Here is a 25,830-nt window from a genome sequence, read left to right on the forward strand (position 1 = left end):
CTGTTCATAACAAAGTGTATGATGATCTACGTCATGATTCTATGTTACTGATTTAATAAAATCATATGGTAATAACAGCGTATACATGTCTGAGCTAAGCGTACAACTATCTGACAACGTATACTGATCTGACAGAACATCGGCCCATTTTCAAAACCTGAGGGACACATTAGCCAACAGCAATCCTCGGTATGACGGTTCGATCAGGTTCAGCCGTGTGCTGTCCAGCCACCTGGGCACAAAATAAGGGCTACAAGTCCAGTTAACTCATTTTAAAATCAGGCATTAATCAATGCTTTACTAGAATCTACCTGTGATGCATGTGGCTAGAGTCAGCGTAAAGTCCTGACTGAATGAAAATCATTATAACCTATTTATGTCACGTTAACGAAGAGCAGCTGAAAAGTTCCAACTCCTCCCCTTATCCTTTCTATATTCTTTGTACGAAAGGTTAAATAAATATTAATGTTGTTTCCACATATCATCTCCGATGTCTGCTGGACTTGGGGTTGCCGTGTCAGCTGTTTGGGATTCCCCTCCATAATTTCCCCTCAGAAAGCACGGAGGAGAATCTGTGCTTTCTGATTGGCTACCTGTCACATTCAACGTTAAGCTCCCAGTCGGGGAAAACTCCTGATTTAGATTGGAGTGGCCACGACGATCTAAATCACACTGCAGGATGATCGGTTACGAAATCACCAACAACAATCTTAGATCGGCCAACGTTAGAATTATCTTAAGGGGAAAATAGGGGCAAAAAACCGTGTAGTGCCCATCTTCTCTATTTAAATCTAGTGATTACTTAAGGGTAATATAGTATACAGACTTCATAATATGCACTCTTTTGGTTGGATGCAGTATTTATTTCCACTTTCGCTTTCAATTAATCAATCTATCTATCAATCAAATGTTATTTTTATAGCACATTTCAGCAGCAAGGCATTTCATAGTGCTTTACATAATTAAAATAAAAACAGCATGTAATAAACAGTGAGAAAGAGATTTAAAAAACATCATTAAAACGTAAACAGTGAGAAAGAGAAATAAAAAGCTGTAGAACTTTAGTTGAGACGCCGTCAACTGGGACTCCAACCCTTTGGACTTTAGTCAAAACGCCGTTTGACAAGGACTCTAACCCTAATTTAGCCATAAGCAACTCTAAACAGTTGGGTTTTAAGTTGAGATTTAAAGGCACACAGTGTTTCAGCTGTTTTACAGTTTTCTGGAATTTTGTTCCAAATTTGTGGTGCATAGAAACTGAAAGCGGCTTCATGTTGTTTAGTTTTTATTCAAGTACGTTTTTTGTTAATGGAGACTGAGAATCCATTTTGTTTTTGGTTGTTTTGTTTATTTAGTGTATCAGTTCCAGTGTTATGTGTTCTTTTGAAAATAAAGTGTAATATTCTATATTAATGTACATATATTCATATATGTACGTACATGTACCCAGACAATATATAGAAAAAATAACAACCCCAAATAATCACTACAATAAAGAAAAACTCGCAATAAAAATAAAAAGCACCAGCAACACAAACCAAAGAACGACAATAACAAAAGATGCTCCCATATATTTTTTTTTAGAAAAGACGCAATTACTGTCTTCTTCATGAGATTTTCTTTGGCGCAAACTTCCCCAGGCGGAGGAGTTTGCTCCTTTGGACGAATGGGGAACTCGTTCCCTTGGACATCGTTTTTTCTCCATATTGTTCCACATGGAAGTGCACAGACAACATATAGAAAAACTGAAAAACACAAATAATCATCAAAGTAAAGAGAAGCTAGCGATAAAAACGAACAGCACAAGAAACACAAACCAAAAAACAACAATAACAAAAGTTCCCATATCATTTTAAGAAAACACACAATATCTGTCTTCTTAACTTCTCTGGAGCAAACTTCCCCAGCCGGAGAAGTTTGCTCTTTGGGTAGATCGGCAAACTCGTTCCCTTGGACAGTGGTCTGGACAACGCGTTCTTCATGGCCATCTTCATGGCCATCTTCATGGCTCTCTTCATGGATGCAAACTTCCCCAGCCGGGGAAGGTTCAAAAAGAAAGGTGTCAAAAGCATCATATTCTGAGAAGCAAGCTTCCCCATTGCTGGCTGGTGTGAATGTATCCTAAAGTTGATCATATGCATAACAGCTGATTCTTATGTTTGTCTTCAAATCTTCCAGCTGCTCCAGGAAAACCAACAGGGCTTTCTCTCTCTGTGCTCTGTCATGGAAAAACTGCTTCACTGTTCACTTTCAAAGTTTGTCTTAAAACATCCTTTTTCCATGGCTTTTGGCCCCATTGAGAGTTTTTAGTTTTTAAATTGCATGCAGCTGTACTCAAAGGACTCTCTTCTATCTGTGTCAACAGCACTTTGTGTCCGCTGCGATTGTTTAAAAATGCTTCTAAGAATAAAAATGGAATGGAATGAAATATTTTCCAAAAGAAATACTTGTGTGTTTTCTCATCTGTCAAGAAGAACCATGTGTCATTCATATATCAAATGACAATTCAAGATGTAACCACTTGTTTTGCACTATCTAAAAGCAGGAGTAACAAGTATTTGATTTATTTAATGGCTATACTCTAATAGCTACAAGATCTCAGCTTCACATCTATGTGAAGTTTGCAGAGTTTTCCCATATCTGTGTGTTTCTTCAGGTTTTCTCTCAGTCGAAACACAAAGATTGTAATCCGGTAAAGTGAAACCTTACCAAGCTGTTTATTTTAGACTTAGCAGTGTCTTTCATGGTCAGCTTGCGTTCTCAGTCCTTGGAAAGACATAAAAATAAGAATAGTACATATTTTAGCAAAGTAGGGCTAAACAGAATTAAAATGTATTTACTTCTTAGATGGAGCTTCATGGCAGCTCAGTTACAGTTTATCTCTGCATTAAGTTATAAATGCAAAGTTCAGTTAGTTTACCCTCTGCTGTCAGTGGTGATAAATGTTAAGTGCAGTGATGCATGTCATGGGTGTAGCTCTTTATGTGCTGTTGGCTTTGCATACATTCACCCTATACAAAAACTCTTTTCCATGAAGTCAGACAGAGTAAAAGGAAAGTCATTTTCATAATGAATGGCTTGGTCAGGACAAATATTGCATTTATTTTAATTATGTTGCTTAAAATTGTTCAACCTAATTATTAGAGATAATATCACAAAGATTTTCAGTGTCGCAACTTTGTCAAAATCAAAGATTATTTTTAATTGGAGAAAATTTGCCGTTTTGTTTTATTTGTACACTAGGGGGCACTGTGTCATCTTCTGTGACAGGAGATTTCGAGATCCAACAGCAGAACACAAACAGCCTGACACCTTAAATAATATCCAGTCATCTAATTTAAAAACCTTAATAACATTTCTCTAAAATTAGAATTTAGTGATGTGTTTTATTCCACTACTTCTCCCATCTAATCAGCTGTCTGTCTCAGACGCTCGGATCAGACCGCTGCTTCCATAAAACACAGTCTGCATAAATGTCACGCTCGGCTGCTCGTCTTCATAACTGGTTTCACTCCATTTGTCACATTTCGTTTCTCCAGTAGATAAAAACCCCACCTGGTGCCATGACCTGCGGGGCCACATGAAACTGAAAGGTCAGGTTTTTGATGCCTTTATAGCCCGTTAACGCACATAATATGGACCAATAAAGCCTCTAAAGAGCAAGAGCTGACAATGACATCAAGCATTATTGTTGTGATTTTTTATCCCCAGGTAAATAGTGTTGACAGTTACACAGTGGGAGATCATCACAGGCTTTTAAATCTGTGCCAAGATCTCTCACCATTTTATCATCTATTAATTTATTTCCCCTTTTATACGGTTGGGAAACAACATTAACTGCTCAGTTTCAGCTTCTGGTCTCTCAGTGGTTTATGATTTGCCAAAGTGGCCCTTTGAACCTTTTATCTATGGTGGTGGGGAAGGAATGCCCTTCCAAAATTGGCCTCACTTTGTCCAAACCGAACAGAAATGTGCTGGCAGTTTCTGCTCACAGGGCTGGTGATTAAAGCCTAATGGGGGCTCCTGATGTGATAGCAAACAGAGACAGGAAATGTCCATCTTTAAAAGAGACGTATCATTAATTTTGAAGCCTGCAGAAAGGCTCTTACAGCAACATCTGAGCAGGACACTGAGGGCTTACTGGGGAATGGTGGAGCAGAATCCCTATTAGACCAGAAATTAGTCAAAAGGAGCCCTGAGTCATGGCTGCCTTAGAGGGCTCTGGTCGGCCTAATCATGTTCAGCTTTTTATCGGTAATAATGACATCTCTTAAGGAAAGCAAGTACTTCTTTTGGGTTTTCCTTTCACTAGCTTATATAACAAAATAATGATATAGAGCTTTAATTTGTTATCACCGACTAAGATCTGAATTAAAAAAAGAGGGTGAGTTCATTTTGCTGCTTTTTTCTTTGTTTTAGTTCTGTCTTGTCTGCTTAAAGAGGGCATATTATGGAAAATTCATATTTTGCATGTTTTGTACTTCCATTTGTGTTTCTGCTGCTTCTTAAAATAGACAAACACTTACAAAAAAAAAAAAAAAACACCCAGCAGGTTTTTGGTAATAAGTTGGTGTGTTTTGGTGTCTAGAAAATGAGCTGTTTCAAAAACCTCTAAAGTGTAGCATCACAAATCAGCAGACACTGTGCCTCACCTAGCAAACCCAGCGAAGCCCAGCCTGTTGCCTAGCAACCCAGGCTGAGATTGGTCAGCTGGTTTTACCACTGTGTGCGCTGTACAATGGCTGCTGGAAAAGACAAGTGTTTTGTTGTTCACTTACCATTCAGAAACCACTTGCTGTGTTTTTGTTTGTTTGTGCAGGAGGCTCCACTTCTATTTTTCAAAGACGTATGGTTGTATATTGGGCATCTGCTTGCAGCAATGGGAGTGCACAGGTTGAGTTGGAGGCGTGGCCTGCAAAAGCTTATGTGGATTTAATGTGACAAGAGAGCCTAAAACGACTCATTCTGAAAGGAGATCAAGTTAGACAGAACTGAAGGAGGGAATTACTGCACATTTTATTTGATTATTGCTTTATTAACTAACAAGCTACAGCTGATTCAGGCAACAAATTGGAGGAGATGATGTTACCAAGGGCAGAGAAGAAAAGCAAGCGTTTGGGTGAAGAAAGGAAACTGAATTTTTTTTAACTAAGGTCGTCTTTGACATTAAAATTTTGTTGATGAAAAGCTGTTTCAAATGTCTGAAAAGTAATATGTAATATGTAAAAAAAAGAAAAAAAAGAAAAGTAAAATCTAAAAACCGTACTGCAGTATTTTCAAAAGTAATTTTTGTAATATTTATTGTGATAATAAAAATTTAATTACCAAAACAACTACAAGAAGGACAAATTTAGCTTCAAAGAAGTAAATCTCTATTATGCTTTGGCCACAAAAGGACAAAATGTACCTCTCATTAAAATTTAGCTTTAATAAGACATATCCTATTTTCCAGTTTCACCAGGTTATTTTACTGTACTCTGCTTTCTAAGCTGCAGTATTCATCCATAACCTTCTAAATATCCTTGAGTTAAAGTTGCCAGTGCTTTTCAGTGTTTCTATTTAAAAGATCTCTGTTTAGAGGCCTCCATGAATAACCAAGTTTTAATTCATGTGGGAATCCAAGGAAATGTACTTTTGATAAAAAAATGAAATATCGATCTCTTTTCACTCGGTTTCTTTTTAAAACTGAATACAAGTTGCAGATCAAATGGACAAAGTACAATCAAGATACAGTTTTAATTTAAAATCTAGAAATGAAGCTCCTTGATGAAAGTGCAACATTGAAATCCTGATAGAGCTTACATTGTAATTTAAAACTGAATCCAAATGCCAAATTTAGACTTTCTTCTACATTCAATGAGGTATTCATGTTGCCCTCAAAGATTTATGCATAAATGTAAATGTAAATAAAAACAACAAAAGCTGAATGTTTTTTTAAATTAGTCCTTTGTAACCAATATTTGAAGGTATGTCAGGCCAGTATGACGTTTTTTTGTTTTTGTTTGTTTTTGCTTCAACCAGATAGTCTTTGACTGCTCTCGGTTTGGTTCTTATTTATTCATGCATTTTTCTGAAAAAAAAAAAAAATGTTATCATGCCTTACAGTTGAAAGGCATTTTGTATTTATCCGTTTCTCTGGTTCAAGTGGAAACAGGAGAAAAGTGTGAGTTTCTCTCCCTCCTCTACCCTCCAGTCTCAACTGAAAGTCAAAAATGACTTCAATAAATATTAAGGATCCCACAACAGAAAATGTTCAGAGTTTTAAATCGTACATTTTTACTCTTTTAAATTGTTACTGTAACAACTCTTGTCAAATTTTTTGTGTTTTCTTTATTTTTAATGTTTTTGTTGTCTATTCATCTCGTTCACTTTGACGTTCTGCTTGATTGGTCTTTTATCTGGCTTAATAAATATTTAATAGTAGTAAAGTAAAAAAGCTTTTTTTTTTTAAAACAGCAAAATCTCCAAATATTATTCTGAAATTTTTGGCAGGCAGATGAACATGAGCACTTCTTATTTATTTATTTATTTTTTATCATTGTGAAGCTCGAGGAGTACATCACTAAAAATCGATCCTCACTCTGCCAGCATATCGTGGTAATGACAGAATCTGTTTCACCAGGTAAACAACATGAATATACAATTATGATTTTTGTTTAATTGGTTTTATCTTGTCTGTGAAACGGATGTTACTTTTACGTATCATGTAAAACATCAGGCAGAAAACAGTTTTCCTAATTTTGGGTGAAACATTTTACAGTTCTTGGAGTGGAAATATTTCAGGTTTATACATTTAATAACCATGTTATGAAAGAAAAACTTCAGAAAAAAAAACTGGGAATTATATAAAAAATATATAACATTTTAAGAATTACATTTTATTTTTAGCTGCTTTTAACTGGATCCAACCTTTTTCTTCGTACCTTTCAGGATCTACGAGTCCCAGGTAATCTCTTTGTTTGTCAGACGTGAAGGGAAACATCATCAGACCTCCCCTGCTGATTCCTCATTATCATCCTGCTGTTATTTGTGTCCATTTGCATTGAACGTGGAACCTGCGGATGTTTGTTTTGGTCCATTAGGGGGCAGCAGAAACACACTCTGGTGTTAATTGGCCTGTTTGCACCTCCTTTAAATCTGAAGAAACATGTGGATGCACAACATCGTCTGTCAGCGTATTTGATGTATTCATTTCTTTGTTCACCTCTCTGCTTTAAGCTTCACTGAACCCAGAATGAACTTTTCACGCTGTTTGGCATCCAAATGATTTTACGTAATGTTTTTATACCTTGATGGGTTTATCAGGGTATAAACCTGCAACCTGGACCATTAACCGAAGTTGCACAGTTGAAATCCTTTCTCAGGCAATACAGATGCGTCTTTTTAACTAACGTGAATCACTGTTGCTGTCATTTTTGGTTAAAGTAATTCATGCACTAAAGCTGGTGCTGTTTTGTGCTTTAATTGCTACTATTTGCGATTAACTCACTGGTGAGGCATAACATTATGACCCCCCTGCCTCATAGTGCTGCCAAAACATGTCTCATCTATGGAAGAAGAAAAATCTGTTTTCTTCTGTTGCTCAAATGCCCGCTGTTGCTGCTTTAGACACACACTGTGTTTTTAAATGCTTGGTCAGTTTTACTGTATTTCCTGAACATGCATGGCCACTACTGAGACAAGATAAGAAAAACACCAGTCCCCTTACTGATTTCATCTGAGTTTTGATTTTTTGTCGCATTAAGATATTTCACATCAACAAACACCCAAAGAACTTCAATATCAAAGTAAAATACAAATTGCAAATTTCAAATGGTTTAATTTACTAAGCCAAAAAATAACTTGAATCCAGCCTAGCCCTATGTAAAAACTGATCATTAGCTAAGCCATGTTTAAAGTGTGACGAGCCACATACTTTGATTCAATCTCTTAAATAGGACCTAATCGCCAACATGAAGTCGGTTAAAAGAGCTCAAAGAAAAACACATTATGCCCCAGAATAAAGCCATTAAAAATCAGATATGCACCTTTAAAGGGGTTTAAGTTGTTTCTGAGGTTTGAAACCTCAGCAAACCACAGAGGAAGCCATTAACCCAGACCGGTAAAGATTACAGAGCCTTCCGATTAATGACCGGTCGACTGAAAATATTATTCTAGAAGACCACAAAGAACCCATAGAAACATCTAATTAGAACTCAAAATCCAGTCTTTGACTAGGCCACCAATTTTGACACAGTGGCATGACCTTAAAGAGAAAGCTCACGCTTGAAACCCGACAAAGAATAGTGAGCCAGAATTCATCCAGAGTAATGTAAAAGACTCACTGCTGGTTTTCACAAACACTTCACAGCCGCTGTTGTCACCAGTGGTAACCGAGGCCGTGATTATGTTCAGGGGGTAATTACTTTTTCCTCACAGGAGGACGATAATTTAGGAAGTTGCTTTTATTTAAAATAAAAATGTAATGATTGCTTGAACTTGAAACTGAAATTTGTAGTTAGTCGTGTTTGTTTGATATATTAAAATTTGTTTGATCAGAGAAATGTTAAGCGGGACAAAGACAAAAACAGAATAAAATAGATTTCAGCGCAACATGAACGTCTTCAGCCACACCATTATCGACTTCTCATCTTTCTCCCTAACAAATTATTGATCTGCCCACCTTTTCTTAAGTCCTTCACTCCCGAAACAACACCGGCCAACCTCCCCGCTGTTCTTCCCTTCCTCTGACTCTGGTATTTCCCACATAAAGCCCCCCGCCTTTCCTCCTCCTCCTGCCAGCCTCCCTGTCATCCCCCTCCTCCTTCCCCTTCCCTCTCCTCAGATGGATTCTTCAGTCAGTCGTGTGGAACCAGAGCGGCTGCCAGAGAGACAGACGCAGAGAGAGGCTGCTCAGAGCAGACGCCGGGTCAGAGCGCTCAGTTTGCTTCAGACAATCACAGGGCAGAGAGAGACGAGTGCACAGGAAAAAGAGGTAGAACACCACAGAGAGATAGGCTGCAGAGAGGGAGAGAGAGAGAGAGAGAGAGACAAGAGGGAGGTAAATATGTGACAGGATGTGGTTTCCCTGAGCTTGCACAACATACTTTGAGCATGACCTAAACGCACCGAGTGTACAAGTGTGTTTGAGCTCCGCTAGGTGCTGAAGAGGGGGGAAAACGAAGCCAACCGCTGGAGCTGTTGTTTCTGCTTGTTTCTCAGACGGAGGATTGTGTTTTCCCTTCAGAGAGCCCGCTCCTCTGCAACCTCCGCCAGCTTGTTGGACAAGATCTGAAGCAGTGTTCTTCTCTTTCACACCTCTAAAGTAGAATGAGATATTCTGACGGGAGCTCTGGATTTGTCTCCAAGCAGTGAACTTCTCAACCAGATTGTGAAACAGGTAAGTTTGCTTCTTGTTTCAGCCGTTCAGCATGTGTGTGTCTTAACAGATGTTTTGCTCTCTGCGCTCCCGCCTGATCCTCTGGATAGCAGCCACTGTAAACTTAAACCACATGGCTGTAAGTGTTTACTGTGCAACAGGGAGCTGATTCACACCACAATCCATGAGTGTGTCCGACACACAGCTTTAAATCCACAGCCACCGCATGCAAGATGTTTGATCGCCTCAGAGCAATATGCAAAAACAAACAGTCATCCTGAATATAAATAGATCTGATGATCTATTTATATTCAGGACGTAGAAGAAGTGTGAGATTGGCCACAGATTAAACCCACATACGGCTGTTGTCACTTGTGACACGAATCACAAGTTTATTTCTGAACTGTTGTATTGTACAATCATAAAGACAAATTAAATGCAACCTGCTTACAGAAGCACCTGGCATGCTCTTCATCACACTCAGGTTCTGCTGACATTTGTTTCCTCGCATGTCTTTTCTGGTTCAACCTCAGGAGTTCAATCATATCCAAATCTGGACTTTGGTCGGTTGCGACATCTTGTCTGTTTTCTTTTGCAGGAACTCTGTTGTAGGTTTTTTGCTATGTTTGGGACCATTGTCCTGCTAATGACCCAGTTTGGGTCTAGCTTCAGCTTCAGCTGTTAGACAGATGGCTTCCGCACATTTTTGGTATACGAAGGAGTTCATGGCTGGGTAAATAAACGCTGTGGCTGCAGAACAAGCACAGATCATCAAACCATTGTGCTATGCAGTTAGTATGAGGTATATGCATGAACATGCTGATTTTTTTTTTTCCCCTCCAAACATATTTACTCGTATACGTTGTGACCAAATATTTCTACTTTGTTCTCATATGTCCAGAGGCTGCTGTTCCAGATGTCTGACGGTTTATTGGGGTGCACTGGATATGTTTTCGTAAGCTTTCTAGAGAGAAGCAGCTGTCTTCTGTTGACCCCTCCAAACTTAAATCCTATCACTGATTTTACCTTTAACATGCTAATTAAGGAGTTCATTAGCATGTTATTTTATCTGACTCTGGTTTGGAGCTGTACGTTTTTTCAGGGCGTTTCGTTCTCCTGGGAAGACTGGCAGCTGTCTTAAATATTTCCACAATTGTGAATGGCAAATAATCTGTAGAAGAGTGGTCAGTAAAATGTGCAATGCAAAAAAACATTTTTGTGCCAACTTCTTCTGAATATAAGCTGCAAAGAGTATAGCGTAAAGTTTTTAAATAGATACATTAAGATGTGTTTTTATACTGAAAATTAAAGGAAGTGTTTCAGTTCATTCCTATTTTTAAAGCAAATGTTTAGTACAACTTAATATTCTTATCAAGATACCCTTCATTATTTACCAAAAATACTTAAATAAGTTGACATAATCTACTCAAATAAAAAAAACTAAGCGTAGAACCCAGCAGAATAAATAAATATTCAGTTACATTATTTGTGTCAGTATGCTGTGAAACTTCAATGCAGACGTTGCATTAAGGTTGAAAAAAAAAAAAAAGCATCCCTCATCATTTTAGGTAAGTTTTTAAAATCGGTTGAAGATCGAAAGAGTCACAGACGGCCCCCACAGCCACAAGCAGAGAATCCCTGCAGTCGAATGAAGGATTTGGCACTGCAACCCTTCTCAGATTGATGGGCAGCAGCAGTTGCTTCTTTAAGGTGATTGGATTGGACTTGTCCACCTGGCTACAGCTTTCATTGTTAAATCCTGTAGAAAAAAAGTTATGCTGTAAGCTAATAACTTTTTTGTGTGTGCTCCTGTGGTCAAGGATGACATTTCATTTCTGTTGTGTCTTTGCGCACTGACAATAAAATAAGTCTAATTCCTGCTGGTTTATCCTTTTCTCCATGTGAATGTTTACCTGGTTGTTCTCTGAGTCGGACATTCGTTCGAGTGAGCCTGCAGCTGGAGGTTTAAAGGGAAAACAACTTGCACGGGTTGAAGGAGGAGTCCAGGACTGTCGAGGGGCAGAGAGGAAGAGCCAGGGGTGGAGTGAACAAGAAAAATGACTGTGTGTTTGGGGGTGAAAGTGAGTGAGAGAGCTCAGTCTCAGTGAACTGCTGTTAATTGGTTCCAGCTGGTGAGATGTGGAGGACCAGCCGGCGATAACTCGACAGCGCAGGAGGGTCAGGAGTTTTCTCTTAGACACACACATACACACACACACGCTTCGCATGATTATGTTTTATCATTCAGGGTTTCTTTTGTGTAGATTATATCAGAAACACAGGATACAAAGTAAGGAATAGTAACGACATAAACTTATTTTATCTGACCTTATTAACGTGAACCCTATTTATAAGCCTAAATTAAAAACATTTGACTATAATGGAGTTAAAAACAGTATTTTCTTTCTGAACGGATAGACCAGTGTTTCCTAAAACTTTCTATGTGTCTTCTGAAACATAGAAAAAAAAACTTGTTTCCATGACCAGATCATAAATTTGATATTTAATTTCAGGATTAGACGTTTCACTTTATTAATATTCCAAACAGTACTGCATAACGCTATCGTGCACTTGCATGGAAACAGTTTAGTTTAAAGTTACTCTTAGTGAAAGTTTAGCACAATTAAACCCAAAACCTCTCAGAATGTTATTGCTTCATTTTCTTCTCCCAAACAAACTTATTCTTATTCCTTTAACATTCACTAGTTGGTAGATCATCTAATTAAGATCTTTAGCACCATCTGGACTTGTTACACCAAAGATCAAACATGAGTCACGTCAGGCCTTTGGAGCAAACGATCCAGGAGGGAAACTAAGAGATCTCTGACTCCTCCGTCTCAAAGGGCGGGATGACCCAGAAGACTTCCTGACCAAACGGCCTAAACATCTGACTCAGCAGGTCTGCTCCAACCCTCCACAGATGACAGACCGCCTCCTCTGATCTCTTATGCTGGATCTAAAAGTTTCAGTCATGATTGAATGCCATGTCTGAGAATACGGATAGACCAGTAAATGAAGTTGCTTCACATTTTGGCCCAGGTCTGCAAAGGTTAACTCCAACCCATCTGTAAGTGCCCTGCTCCAATCTGCCATCTCTCATGAACAAGACACTGAGAAACTTAAACTACTCTACTGGAGGCAGAGATCACAGAAGAAGATCAGGGCCACTGAAATGAATAAATAAAAAAGAATTTCAACTTTTTATCTCAGAATTATGACTTAATCTCAAAATTCACATTTTTTTCTGAGTTCTGACCGCTGATGTCAGAAGATTAAAGTCAAATTTCTGAGGAAAACAAATCAAATTTTTTTCCCTTAATTAGTGGCCCTACACCTCTTCTATAAAAGACTCATCAACCACAGCACCATAAGGATGTAGTCCAGATCCAAGGCCTCAGACCGATTGGTAATGAACTTTATTCAAAACGGCACAATGTTCAACACAAACATAAATGTCACCATTTAGAAACTTTAATCCCAGCCACTTTACAATATACTAAATGTTCAATAGTTTAACCATACCCCTGGCAAATTTAGAAAAAAAAAAAAAAAAAAAATCCAGCAAAGTGGGCGGAGCCAAGAAATGTGGAGAGGCGTGGCCAAGTGTGGCACATTGTGATGCGTATTGCAAATAAGTCACACATTTGAGAAGCTGAGTAACAGCATTGATCAATCCTCCATGCGGCCATGCATCGTCCAACTAGTCCAACTCCTGACTCACCAGTGGGTGGAGGTGTGTGTCTGAGTGAGAAGGTTTAATACCTGAACGCAGGGCTGTTTGATGCAAAGCTGCACCACTTTAAACAAATAGGAGACTTCAACCAAAGGAGGCCAGCACTGAGATGGTTTTAGACAAAATAACGGGGAACTAAACTAATTTACACAAAATCGTCAAAATGTGTATGGCAACATAAACATACAACCCTAAATAACCTATTTAGAAAGTTATCAGCAAAAAAATGTTGATTTGGGGTTTTGTCATACTTTAATTCCTGAGGTCACTTGAGGTCTACCTTTTTTATTGCTAACTCTTTAATCAAATCCAACTCATCATTCAGGAATCTGGAACTATAAAAATAAGAAGATATGTCGTCCTCTCGATGATGCATTCAGACAAAGCCATCAACACAACCTACTTGCAAGATAAACAAGAAATTAAACTTATCCAGTTTCATGATATCTATACAAAAACACTAATGTAGCATGAATGTAAACACAGACAGGACATAAATTTGTTCAGATTATAGTCAGTTGTCTGTACAAGAATACATTTACTGCAGACACACAACACGTTCTGACCAGCACACATAAAGGCTGCAGAAACGCATGACCTTCTACACGCAGCTGCACATGTTCACAGACATATTGTAAAGACAGGCACACGTACAGAAGATATAGAAACCATTTACAGCAGAGAAGCCCGCCCCACTGGAGCACGGCTGCTGTAAACGGGGAAGTGGTTGTGGTTTCTACTCTGGTACGATGTCAAACCAAAATGGGAGCCATTACTCAACGCAGAAAGTTCAAACGAGGACTAATGTAGACATTTAATAACCCAAACTGCAAGGGAACATATGGCTTCACTTGGGAAGGGAAGGAAATTATATGATAGTTATATTTTTGCTTAATGAAACCGATTTGCAGGTCTTAAATTACTATCAGTATTTTCCTTTTCTAAACATTTATTCCCGTTCTGTCAGATTGAATGCAATGCTACATTATAAAATTATTAAATTGATTTTTTTTTATGTAAATTTAATAGATGCGTCACTTTTGCTAAGAATAGTTAACTCCTAAGCTTCACATTATAGGAGGTGCACAGAGCTGACAGAGTCCTTAGCTCTTTATATTTCCTTTAAACCTAATTCTAGCTCGTAAATGTCATCTTGATAAGCATTACTCACATTGACGAGAATAAGAAAGATGATTGCGGCATCTAATGAGCTCCTTCTAATGTTAGAGGAGGTGTTTTGTAATGATTAGCTAATCCAGCTACTTTATTTGGCAGACATTTTTATTCATAGTTTTAACCTTTATTGATGACTGTAACATTTATGAAGGTAGATTTGTGACCTTTATTAATAATTTTATATTATCACCCATATTAAACAATGACTATTAAATCCAACAGCTAACTCCCACTCAATCTATCCTTTTTGTAATAAGCCCAGCATGCAGTGCCTTGTAAAAAAAAATATTCAGCTCACCAGGACATTTTCAAATTTTGTCAAGTTACGACGACAAATTTTGGTGTATTTTGTTGGGATTGAGATCAAGACAAAGCAACAAATGTGTGTTGATTTAGCCGAACCCATCTTCCTATAAACTCTTAACAGCTTTCCTGATTACCTTGATAGGTTTGCAGTCTTGCAGTTGTACTCTTCTTGTTTCCTCGTGTTACAGGATATATTTCTATTGTTTTGTAAAGTAAGGATCTCCACAACTTGTTTGTTCAGTCATGTTCCGAAACAAACAGATGTATTTCCACTGAGAACAAATTAGAAACAGGTTGTGCTGGATTTTATTTACAACATTTATCAGGATGGTATTTGTAAAATGCTTTGAAAGCAACTAAGGACAGAGTTTTGATTTTGTATCTTTGCTTCAGTGTCCTGTTGAAGTTTTTATACATTTAGTCCTTTAGTTCTTTGTCACCTTTTGACTTTGTATGAGATGTCTTAACCCTGAATATTTGTCGTTCACTATTTGCAGATTCAACCATTTTTATGTGGAATGTAACTTGTAAAGTTCTGCTTGGGTTGCTAGGTGACGGGGCTGGGTTTGGCTGTGGTTGCTAGGTGACGGGGCTGGGTTTGGCTGTGGTTGCTAGGTGACGGGGCTGGGTTTGGCTGTGGTTGCTAGGTAACGGTGCAGTGCCCATTGATTGTGACACCAAGTAACATGAACTTATTAGCCAAAAACACTTGGAGGTTTTTTTTTTAAAGCAGTTTGGTTAGTTTTAGGAGTGGTTGAAACCCAAATGAAAGTATGAAAATGTGCAAAATTCACATTTAGAACATATAATAAGTCTCCTTTGATGTGTTTTTGGTAAAAAAAAATAAAAAAAACAACACATTTCTTATTATATTCATTCAAAAGGATTAAGTAAGTCATATAGAAACTCAGTAAGATTTTGAGCTCCATTTTTTACCAGATTTTGTTTATTTTCATTGTTGCTCACTTCCAGTCGTCACCGTTGACAAAAAACCCGACCAGCTCAGACCTGGTTCTTTGATGAATTCAGGGCCTTCATTTTAGACAAACCCGTTAGCCCCAGGTTTCTGTCACAGCTGTATTCAGTCAGTAATCACTCTCACCTGGTCTCCATCGCAGCAATCAGCTTCCCTCAGCATATCTTCTTGTTTCCTGTCATTCTTTGACGAACGCCGTCTTGAGTCCGTGCTGCCAGGTCAGGCCGTCCTGCTTCTTCATTTCACGCTTCGTTCAGTAACTTTCTTTTGTAGTCAGGTGTTTTTACGTCACATCATTTTTTCCCCCCTCCTGCATTTGCATAAAATGTAAATCCAACACATTGGAGTTTGTCCTTGTAACATGACAAATTGTGATATAGTTGAATACTTTTGCAAGGCGGTAAATTTGCATATCTGTTACATTCAGCTGCTGCCAGGTTCCTTATTTAGGTTCTGAATGTATTTTCTTCAGCGAGTCGCCGCATCGTTTATTTTCTGACAGCATGTTGACTTTCTTTCGCTCCAGTCTTTTAGCAAACAGCTACTTTAATCACTTTCTGTTTGCTATCTGATCTGGGCACTGTGAATCCCTCTGCACTGTGAATCCCTCTGCACTGTGAATCCCTCTGTGGCGTGTGAAATTTGATTAAGGTAATCATTGACTCATGTAAACCATATTGTGCTCTCTACTGCATTCAGTGTATGGAGACCGACACTAATATATGCTGTTTTGTTGTGATTTCTTATTTATCTTTTTTAATTTTTTTACTCATTGTTTTATTTATTTTTGATTTGATTTCATGTTTCATTTAATTTTTAATTTTTTTTTAACAAACATACAAATCTACTGTGGGATATGAGAAGGTTTGGAAGGTGAGTTTCTTTTATGCCAATAATGACTTATCTTTTTATTATTGAGAGTCATATAAGGGATTGTTTAATATACTATTATTAGTAAAACCAGTAAATATTTTTTTTCATTTATTCTGTTGGTATGAATAAATTTGGGCCAAACTACACTTTTCTTCACTCATCTCAGCTTTATAGATATTATGTTATTTGAAACTGGCATTTTGCTCCTAACCAATGATGACACATTGAGATTATTTGTACAATCATATAAAAAAATAAAAGTCAATATTGAGGCAGGGGTGCAGCTTTGTCTCAGACTACAGAAATAAAAGCTGAGCTCCCCAGACATTTCTTTCAGTCAAAGCAACTTGTGTTGTAATGGGTGGTCAGGAAAATTGCAGCACTATTGATTGGGTAATGTCCAACATGGACATGTCAATAGGGTGCATAAAAATCCAAGAACTGAGCCGGAGCTAGCGTTAATAAAAAATGACCTGCCCAGAGCAATTTCAAAGAAAGCAAAGAATCACTCATGGGAAATCTCTTCTAAACCCCTCGTGTTATAGAGAAAATAGGAGAGACGGGAGAAACCAGAGCATTTCCTTTTTTTGTCCGATATTATTGCGACTTCATTGCTTTGAATTTATTCTTTGTTGGCTAAAGTCAAGCTAAATGTTTTCTCATAGTTCAGAAATCTTCCAAAAAAGTGATAAATCGTGAGGGACGTGAATGTTTGGTACTGCATGGAAACAAGGATTTTTTTTTTCCAGGAGATGAGGAGCGATGGAAACCTTACAGGGACCAGGAAGAAAGGGAGGGAAAAAAATCCAACAATGAAAGCGGGAAAGGTTGCAGAAGATTGGTGCTATTCTTCTCCAGAGATGAGGATGGTCGTAGAGGGGTTTGTTCCCATGGCAATATCTCCCTGGATGGGAGTGTGTGTGTGTGTGTGTGTGTGTGTGTGTGTGTGGGCATTTGTGTGCGAGGACGGACCGGGCCTTGAGACTGAGGGGAGATGAAGGTGGGCCAAGGCTGTTGCACTCTTTGGAGACACTGGAAGCCTTGAAACGGCCGAGAATCCTCTGACAGCCTCTATTGTTTATTCGCATTCGCCTCGGCTCCACTTACCGTCTTCCAGCCTCCTTGTATTTATGTTCAATCCGTCCTTTTTAAAATATGAATCGCCCTTGGACACTTTAAACAAAAATAGCTCAAAGAGTTGCAATAATATTTTCAGATTTGGCAACCAGGGCCATCCTTTCAGGGATTTTTAGGTTCAAATGTGATGCTTTCTTCAACTATGGATGAAACTCCTGATTTTCATTTCTTTGTTACTTCAAACCAGACTTTTTTGTAATCTTTTAGTCTACTCTAACAAATTACAAATTAGCATGTTTTGTTATTGTAGTCATTTAAGTTTGACCTATTACCTCAAAGAAAAGCTTCTAAACTCAAAGGATGAGAAGGAATCTTTAGACACTTTCTATTTGTCAGAAAACACAATTAGTTCCCTTTTCTTTCTGTTTTATACATTTACTGTCAGGCCTGGAAGAGTAAAAGGCTAAAAGATAAAAAGTTTTACTTTGGAAATGTTGCTCTTATTAATTTATTCAGGGGGGAAATCCCTCATTACAAAATCCTTTTCCTCCATGTTGTCATTATGAGAGGACTTTGTCGTCGTCTTTAACATTTAACAAGTTTGGAGCACAGAGAAAGAGAAATCTTTGACTAGACCTCTTTGCATAATCGTTTTGGACTGTTCAGAGTCATTTTCTTTCTCTCAGCTCAAATAAGTTATTCTAGGCCTAACATGGCTTTGGAATAACATTGAATTTGAGTGTAATAAAGCATTTCTCTGTTGGCTTGGGCATACATTTTGGATCATTGATCAAAGATTCAATAAAGATCAGTTTTATTGTAGCATCCATCCACATAGATTTGGTTATAAAATCCTGGTATTCCCTTTTTTTTAATCCATTAGCAGAGAAATAAGGAGAACCTCCATCCTACCCAACAGTGTGAATGAGTTGCTTTTCCACATATTTATCTTTTGTTTCATATCAGACGTTGGAAAAAAGATTTGTTCCATGTGACCAACTCAGTTAAATCCAGTTCAGTTGGTGAATAACGTTCAATGAGCTTATTTCGTGATTAATATTGCACATTTGATGCAAGCTGATTGAATTGATGGTTTTTATTATCTGATACATTTGCTAGTTTTAAAGCCTACGCTGCACAGTGTGCTTTTAAGAGCAAAAACTAGAGTAAAAAGAAGCAAAAAAAAAAAAAAAGTAGCATAACCTCAAAGAAATATTATGTAAAACTTCTCAAAACCAATAGAACAAATGAAGAAACTGCAGAGGAAAAGAACTTTGTTAGTAAAGATAATGACCTAGATTTATGGATTCTTTATCACAGATTTGCTTCTACAAAGGGTTCAGAGTGCTTTAAATAATAAAGCTGAAAAAGTAAAAATGTATATCTTTTAATGGTAATCCTGACTTTTACATCTGTGTCTGCTCTGATACAGTAAGGAAAAATAAACGTGCAAATATTCCCGCAGGAAGCAGCAGGACCATTGCTTTACATTTAAAATCAGTGAAGCAGAGGAAAATCCTGTTTCTGATCTGCTGAATCTGCAAAAAGGTCCACATTGGTCACATAATGTAACTCATGTAAATGTTGGAAGGAAAGAAGAAAGGAAGAAGGGGATTTCCAGATTCAACATCAGGGGTGTGTGAGTTCGTTCATATGCAGCTCCACTACTTGGAAAATTGACAAAATATTATTTTCAGATCTTACAGAATGGATATCCTTGTAACTTCCCAAACTAAACATGTTTGCCAATGGAGCATTTTCTTTTCTCACACTTCCCTGGTTAAATCTATATAAGATAAGATAAAAAAAACAAAACAAAAACAAGATGTGTTAAATGACACAGTTTGTGCAGCTGACGTCAATTAAACCTGCTTAGTTCTGATCTAGTTCAGAGATAACAGTGATGAAATGATGGACAGAACAAACATGAATGGCCAGTTTTCTACACCTACAATTATCTGAACGCTACAGATGGGATTTTCCCTCATTCATCATGAGAAAGTAAACCAAAAGTGTGCAGAGTGCGTGTCCCACTTTTCTACTTTAGATGTTCCACTGAGATGAGTAAAGCTTCAATGCTGCATGTTTACCAAGGTCCTCTAACACTAAAAGCTTTCTCCTTTCTGTCTTTCTGTGACTGATGTAGAGCATTATGCATGTAGCTATATGTGTAACTGAAAAATAAATGCACAAAACCTTTGGTAAAAACATGAGCGGTTACTAAAAATACAGAAACTGTGTATATGAGGCGATTGAAAAACACCCTAAAGTGACTCGAAACTTTGAGCAGTCATACCGTACTGTACATAACTCCCGCCTTCTCCCTTGTTTTTATCCATGTCTGAGCAACAGCTTAGCTACAAATACGCCAGGTGGGTTTAGTGTGAAAAAAAGCGTGAATATGTGACAAAATACTGTTAAATATAGTGAAACGATGCTTTTTGGTCAGTTTCTTTTCCAAAGACCCTGGATATCCTGTTAGAGAACAGGGCTTTGAAAACTTTAAATATGAGATTGTTCTTAGAAACAACACATTTTTGTAAGTAATGTAAATACTCCCAGTGAAAATACATTTATTGAAATAAAAGTTTGGATTTCAGTTCTTCTACTCTGATAAAAAATTGATTTATTCTAAGTGTGGATTACGCTTCAATTATTGATCATCTAAAGTTTTCAAACCAACATTTGCTGTTCCTGCATTCCCATTATATCCCATTTTCTCGATGATCCTTTATTCACCTGCACTTCCCACATTGCACTCAAGTATTCACCACCAAAATCATCTCGGAGCTCGACTTTTCTTGTCAGATTAAAAAGATCAAACATTTAAAACTGGCCCAGAGCACAGAGGAGATAAAGCATTTGAAAGCAAACTGGAGAAATCTGGCTTAAAAGCGAGACTACATGGAGAAGAACAGGAGAAAAAAGCGTCCTAATTAATGTCTTCGTCTATTAATCCATTCTGAAGCTTGCCAAACTGCTGGGTTTGATCTGTCCAACGCAACTATCAAAGGCCTGTAACGTGGTCCTGTAATGTGGGGGAGATCTCAGTCAGGCAGCATTATGTGCTGTCACTAACACTGAAGCCTGATAGGCTCTTTGTATGATCATCTTTCATGCTGAAGTGTGATTTTCTAATAAGAATAACTCTAATTTAAAGCTCTATAAACCCGTTTTTCTGCATGAATAGTGAATCAAATGACAATCTAAAGCCTGCCTCTCATTGTGGCAGATAAAAAAAAAAAGACTTGCTGTGAAAATCTGCAGCTTTACAAGGATTTCGTCGTCTAATTAGACAACTGCTATTGTTTCAGTGGCAGGAAAGATGCTGTGCTCATCACAAAAATAGAGAAAAATTTACTGTGCACAAAATGTTTGAGAGACAAGCCTAGGATAAAGCTGCTGGCATCAGTAGCTTTATCGTAGCAGAAGAAATTTGTAATAAGAGATCTAAAAATAAAATACAAGAAAAAAAAAGTTACAGTTAAAAAAGCTGTATGAAGTTTATTTCAAGTACATTACAGGTCTATAGTTTAGTGTGCACAGTTTTAAAAGTCGTTACTGCAACCTGTTTGAACCGATGCACAAAAGTGTTTCTTGGCATGGACATATTGATCTACTGGTTTTTTTTTTTAAATTATCCAGGAACAACTAAACATGTTCAAAACACTTATCAATCAATCAATCAATCACATTTTATTTGTATAGCACAGTTCAGCAGCAAGGCATTTTAAAGTGCTTTATATAATTAAAATAAAAACAGCATGTGACATTGAATAAACAATGAGAAAGAGAGAGATTTAAAAAAAGATAAAAACATAAACAGTGAGAAAGAGAAATAAAAAGAAATTAAAGTAAAGATAAAGAGATTTAAAAATAAATAAATAAATAAAATAAAATAAAATAAAAACATTATCCACATGAGGACTTTCCCTTATGGGGTCTCCTCCAAAATTAGAGGCTCTACAAGCCTTTCCTTCTGTAGGACTTTAGTCAAACTGCCATTTGACAAGGACTCAAAACTAAAACTTCTTTACATAAAGAGATTATGTAAAGAAAATCTTATGGCTAAGATTTTAGCTAATATTGTTTCAGTTTATTTATGACTTTATTTTAGTAGATGCAATTCACATGTTTTGCTGGACTGCAGAACCCAGAACCACACAGCGCTGGAGAGTGAGGAGTCGGCTGCTGCTGTAAAATCGTTTGACGTGTCATTTTATCGCCACAGCTTGGTGCTTCTGTCGGCTTCGGAGACTTGGTGTGAGGAACTTTAGACTCAAATGTGTTGCTGTGTTTTATGTTCGCCTGCTCAAATACTGCAGGACATACATGAGCAGCCACGTTTCTGTCAATGCAGCTTAAACCAAGAAACACAAACTTAATATCACAAAATATTTTAAATTCTTCTATAACTCAATCCAAAAGTAACACTGATCTCTTTTATTGATTAATAAAACACAACGTAATATCTTTCAAACATTTGTTTCTTTTAATGTTGATGATTATAGCGTACACCTAGTGAAAACCCCAAAAAACAATTTTACTGAATAGTTTTTAGAGCATTAATTTTTTCTTTTTTTAATCCAGAAAAGCTACATCTAGTCTGTTATGATATACATGGGAAAGTTGGTAGGTTGAAATTTGACCAGCAGTCATTTAAAGCCTCCACAAGAAAGGTAAGCAACAACAGATCACTGCTAAAGAATGTCCACGAAGTACTAAGAATAAGATGAGAAAATGGAGTGGAAGGAAAAAATACTGATGACTGGATGATATGCAAGTATTACTTCCATCTATAATGAAGGATTTAGAGCACTGAGCACCAATCAAGTCTTTTTTTATTGTTCTTAGCTGAGGAAACGTGCTTCTGACCCTCTGTGGTTCAGGATCGGCTTACGAGGAATAAGAAAGTTGTGACCCATATCTCGAATACATCTGTGTGTGTGGTGGCTCTTGAATCTTTGACTCCAGCCGCAGTACGCATCTTATGATCTTGAGAATGCTTTGTTTCTCAATCGTCTCAAAGTTGTGCTGATCTCCGGCATGAAAGTCAGATTCTTTAGGACTGGTCCTTTGTGGCTCTACACATTTTTTCCAAAGATAAAAACTAGATGTCAGGGTGTGTTTGAGATGTATTGTCCAGTAAAAAGAAGCTTTGGTTTGATAGCTGGCTTTAATTTGCTTTGCTTTATGTTTTCTGACAGGTAATTCTTAATAGTTTGACTCCTATCAACTGTTTTATCTGAAAGTGCGTCAGTGGAGCCCTTCAAAGAAATAAATCAATTAATTCTGTTTAATACTTTTGCAAATTCCCGGAGGCTGTGACCCATTTGATCAGTGTGAAAGCAGAAGGCTGGACAGACCTCAGACTGATAAACTGCTGTTGACTGACATGTAGAAAACGCAGCGCTGATGTTGTCTATCCCACTTAGCACAACTCAAAGTGCTTTGGGATGTTTTGGTTGAAGGGACCAATGGAAAGTGAACCCCACCCCAACAAAGCAACTCGATCTCTGGCTCATGAGCTCGGATAAAGCCTCTTATCGAATAAAACCTGAAAATGCCATTACTGGGAGACAAAAGGTAGAACACACGGATCGTTTCTAATTCAGCAAAAGTCAAATCAATGGCTCTCTTTTCCTGCTTCTCTTTCATTTGTATTTGATGTCCATCGTCCATGTAAAGTATCCCTGATACTCACCAGATTTCAGAAACACTGAGTGAAAGCAGGGGCAACAGGTTCTGAAAACTTTCATATTCCACTAATGTCGTAAGAACAAAATTTCGCAATTGCGGTGTTTCCATTAAATAAGAAACACAATTAAAATCCCGCTTGAATATGTTTGTCCACGCGATAAGCCGTTAAAAATACGTGCCGTCCTCTTCCTGTCGTCGTCTTTTTCTTTCCCACCAGCAGTAATGTCTGGTTTTTGATCACATGACTCGTATGATGCAAAATAAATGTTGCCATTGCGGTTTTGCAAAACACACTAATTTCATTGCAGCCAAAAAAACCCCACTTCATCCTAGCACAAAAACTTTAAGTAAAATAAACCTATAATTTTTTGAAAATGGTGTTTCCACTTAGAAAATGTATCGTTTGGAATTCCGATTTGCGTAAGTTTACAGAAGTAAATTCCTACAACTCAAAAACACTTTGCAGTTCCTCTGTGAGCTAAACTATAAAGCTACATCCGTTCACCTTCACCTCACCAGTCTCGAAGCATCCCTTTCCACTTTTCCCTCATTCACCTTGTCTTCCTTTCACACCACTTCCTTGACCTCTCATACTCCCCATCCTATTGTTCTGGCTGCTTCATCTCCTGCGTCTCTCAGACTGCATGGCAGTGCCGACTGTGCCGCACCCACCATTCTTGTTTTGCCCTTTCTCCCCAGGGCCGAGGCAGAAATGACTAAAGTTATTTACAAGTCGCTGCAGGCAGACAGAGGAGATCCAACAGTTGGAAAATTGAGATTCTTTTGGTTTTCTGTGATGCCAGAGTAACTCAAGATCCTTCTTGGTAAACTGCAGGGCAGCATCCTGAATAATGGGGGAAGGAGGGAGGAAATTGCTTTTAATGCTGCTTTCCAGTTACCTGGGAAGTCGTAACTCTTTGACATCAAACCTAAGACAAGATATTCCAGTTAAGAAGTCGGAACTTCAACTTGGTGACACCCAGAGACATTGTTTGCAGAACTTCTATAAATCATTTTAAGCCCTACTTTCCGTAAGCAAATGTCACTTTTGATTTGTTCAGTTTATAGTTGCAGGCACTACATGTAGCATTGATTTTTAAATGTACTCTTACGTGTGTCTCTTTTAAAATAAGCAGGTTTCCGCCACATCTCACTACTGTCTATGCAAGGAACGACCGCGTTGAAATGCAAAGTCGGCCTTACAAGTCGTAAACTGGAGATAGATGGAGTTACTTCCAGTTTCCTAGTGGGAAATCTGACTTCGGAGGGCATTCCAGTTGAATTTTGCGACTGGGAATTTGGAAACTTTCAGTTCTGAGTACAATCGGATTTTAACTGTGCTAACTCCCGCAAATTATACTTTCCTCTAAATATTAAGCTGGTCTTATCTCCTGAGTCGCAAAACAAGATTTGCAAGTCGATCTCAAACAATAGCATCTTTGCTAGTTAAGACACTGTAAAAGAAATCCTAATTCTAAAAAACCTTTTCCTACAACTTTTAAAATATATGGTCAGAGCAGTTCTGCTCTCTGTAAAGCAGAGTTGGATGCCTGACAAACAGACATTAGATGGTTACCTGCCTTTGGATCGAGCTCGGCGCAGGCTGATTTATTTTGCTGGCAGCCAGGCTAACTCTCACTGCCTGTTCTTGACATGTTCCTAAAATAGTTGGTGATTGGTGGAACTAGTTTGCTATAAATACAGGGATTTTTCCATATTAGAAACATGTCCAAACGGCCAACTTTCTTTCAACTAAAAACGTTTAAAGAAATTCCCTTCCTTTAGCCAGTTGGCTGACAACATGCAGCTTCAGGTTGGTGGTGATTGATAGCAGGATTCCTCTCGTATCCAAGACATGATTAGATGTTTCTCCTAAACAAGACACATTCAAAACCACCCGACTGGAAGTGATTTTTAGGATTTTTTTTTTTCACTTCATTCCTCTTGCTGTGGTCACAAAGCAACAGGTGGGGGAGTGGAAACAACTTCTGGTCACTCTGCGACTATCTCCAATTTGTAATTTAAAGGGTGTGAATGATACAACAGGGATTGTTTAGGAAAACTGGAAACGAGTGAATGCTTATCGCAAAGCAAACATATTTCTTACTCAGAATATGTCATCTGGTTTTTCTGCACTTTCCAAATTTGGAAGGCTGAATAGTTGATTTTAGCTAGTCACAGTCTGCTACACGGTTCGGGAGAAAGTCTGCTTTAGGTATTTAATTTACCAAGTAACATTTTTTCTTTAACTTTTCCTCGATTAGAAGCATTGCCAAACAGCTGGTGGTCTTTTAAGTGGAAATGTTGAGCATACTTTTCTTCCCTCTTCTGGCAAATCGGCCATCAGCTCAAGCAGCAGGTGGGAGAGGGAAGGCAGCGTTTGAATATGGTGGTCACCCCACTGCTTTCTCTGACTGATGTAGTTGGCAGCACTTCGTCACCACAAAGGTTTCAAATGAGCGGAAAGATTTCAAATTTACCTTCCTTTCTGACTTAAAAGTTTAAGATAAAACCTTCAGCCTTTGCTGTGAGCACCAGAAAACTCTGATCGCTGTGGGATTTTCACTGGAAACTCCGTAACCCAGATATACTGTTGATTCTGGAAAAGGCCCCATGACCACAGAGTTGTAT

The 25,830-nt window shown here is 37.9% G+C and overlaps 1 protein-coding gene across 3 annotated transcripts in view; it reads left to right on the forward strand.

Annotated features, from left to right (window-relative positions):
• The first annotated feature begins 8,670 nt into the window (after nt 1-8,670).
• LOC103146693 (raftlin-like) overlaps nt 8,671-25,830 on the forward strand; it is a 58,582-nt gene continuing 41,422 nt past the window's right edge. For 2 of the 3 annotated variants that reach the window (XM_016677823.1, XM_007564703.2), the window contains exon 1: nt 8,671-9,379. The gene's annotated coding sequence lies outside the window, so the exon portion shown is untranslated. The remainder of the gene's footprint in view (nt 9,380-25,830) is intronic. The other variant, XM_016677824.1, reaches the window with a different exon arrangement.

The sequence above is a fragment of the Poecilia formosa genome, unplaced genomic scaffold (assembly GCF_000485575.1).
Source record: "Poecilia formosa unplaced genomic scaffold, Poecilia_formosa-5.1.2 Scaffold166, whole genome shotgun sequence".
Classification (NCBI taxonomy): Eukaryota; Metazoa; Chordata; class Actinopteri; order Cyprinodontiformes; family Poeciliidae; genus Poecilia; species Poecilia formosa.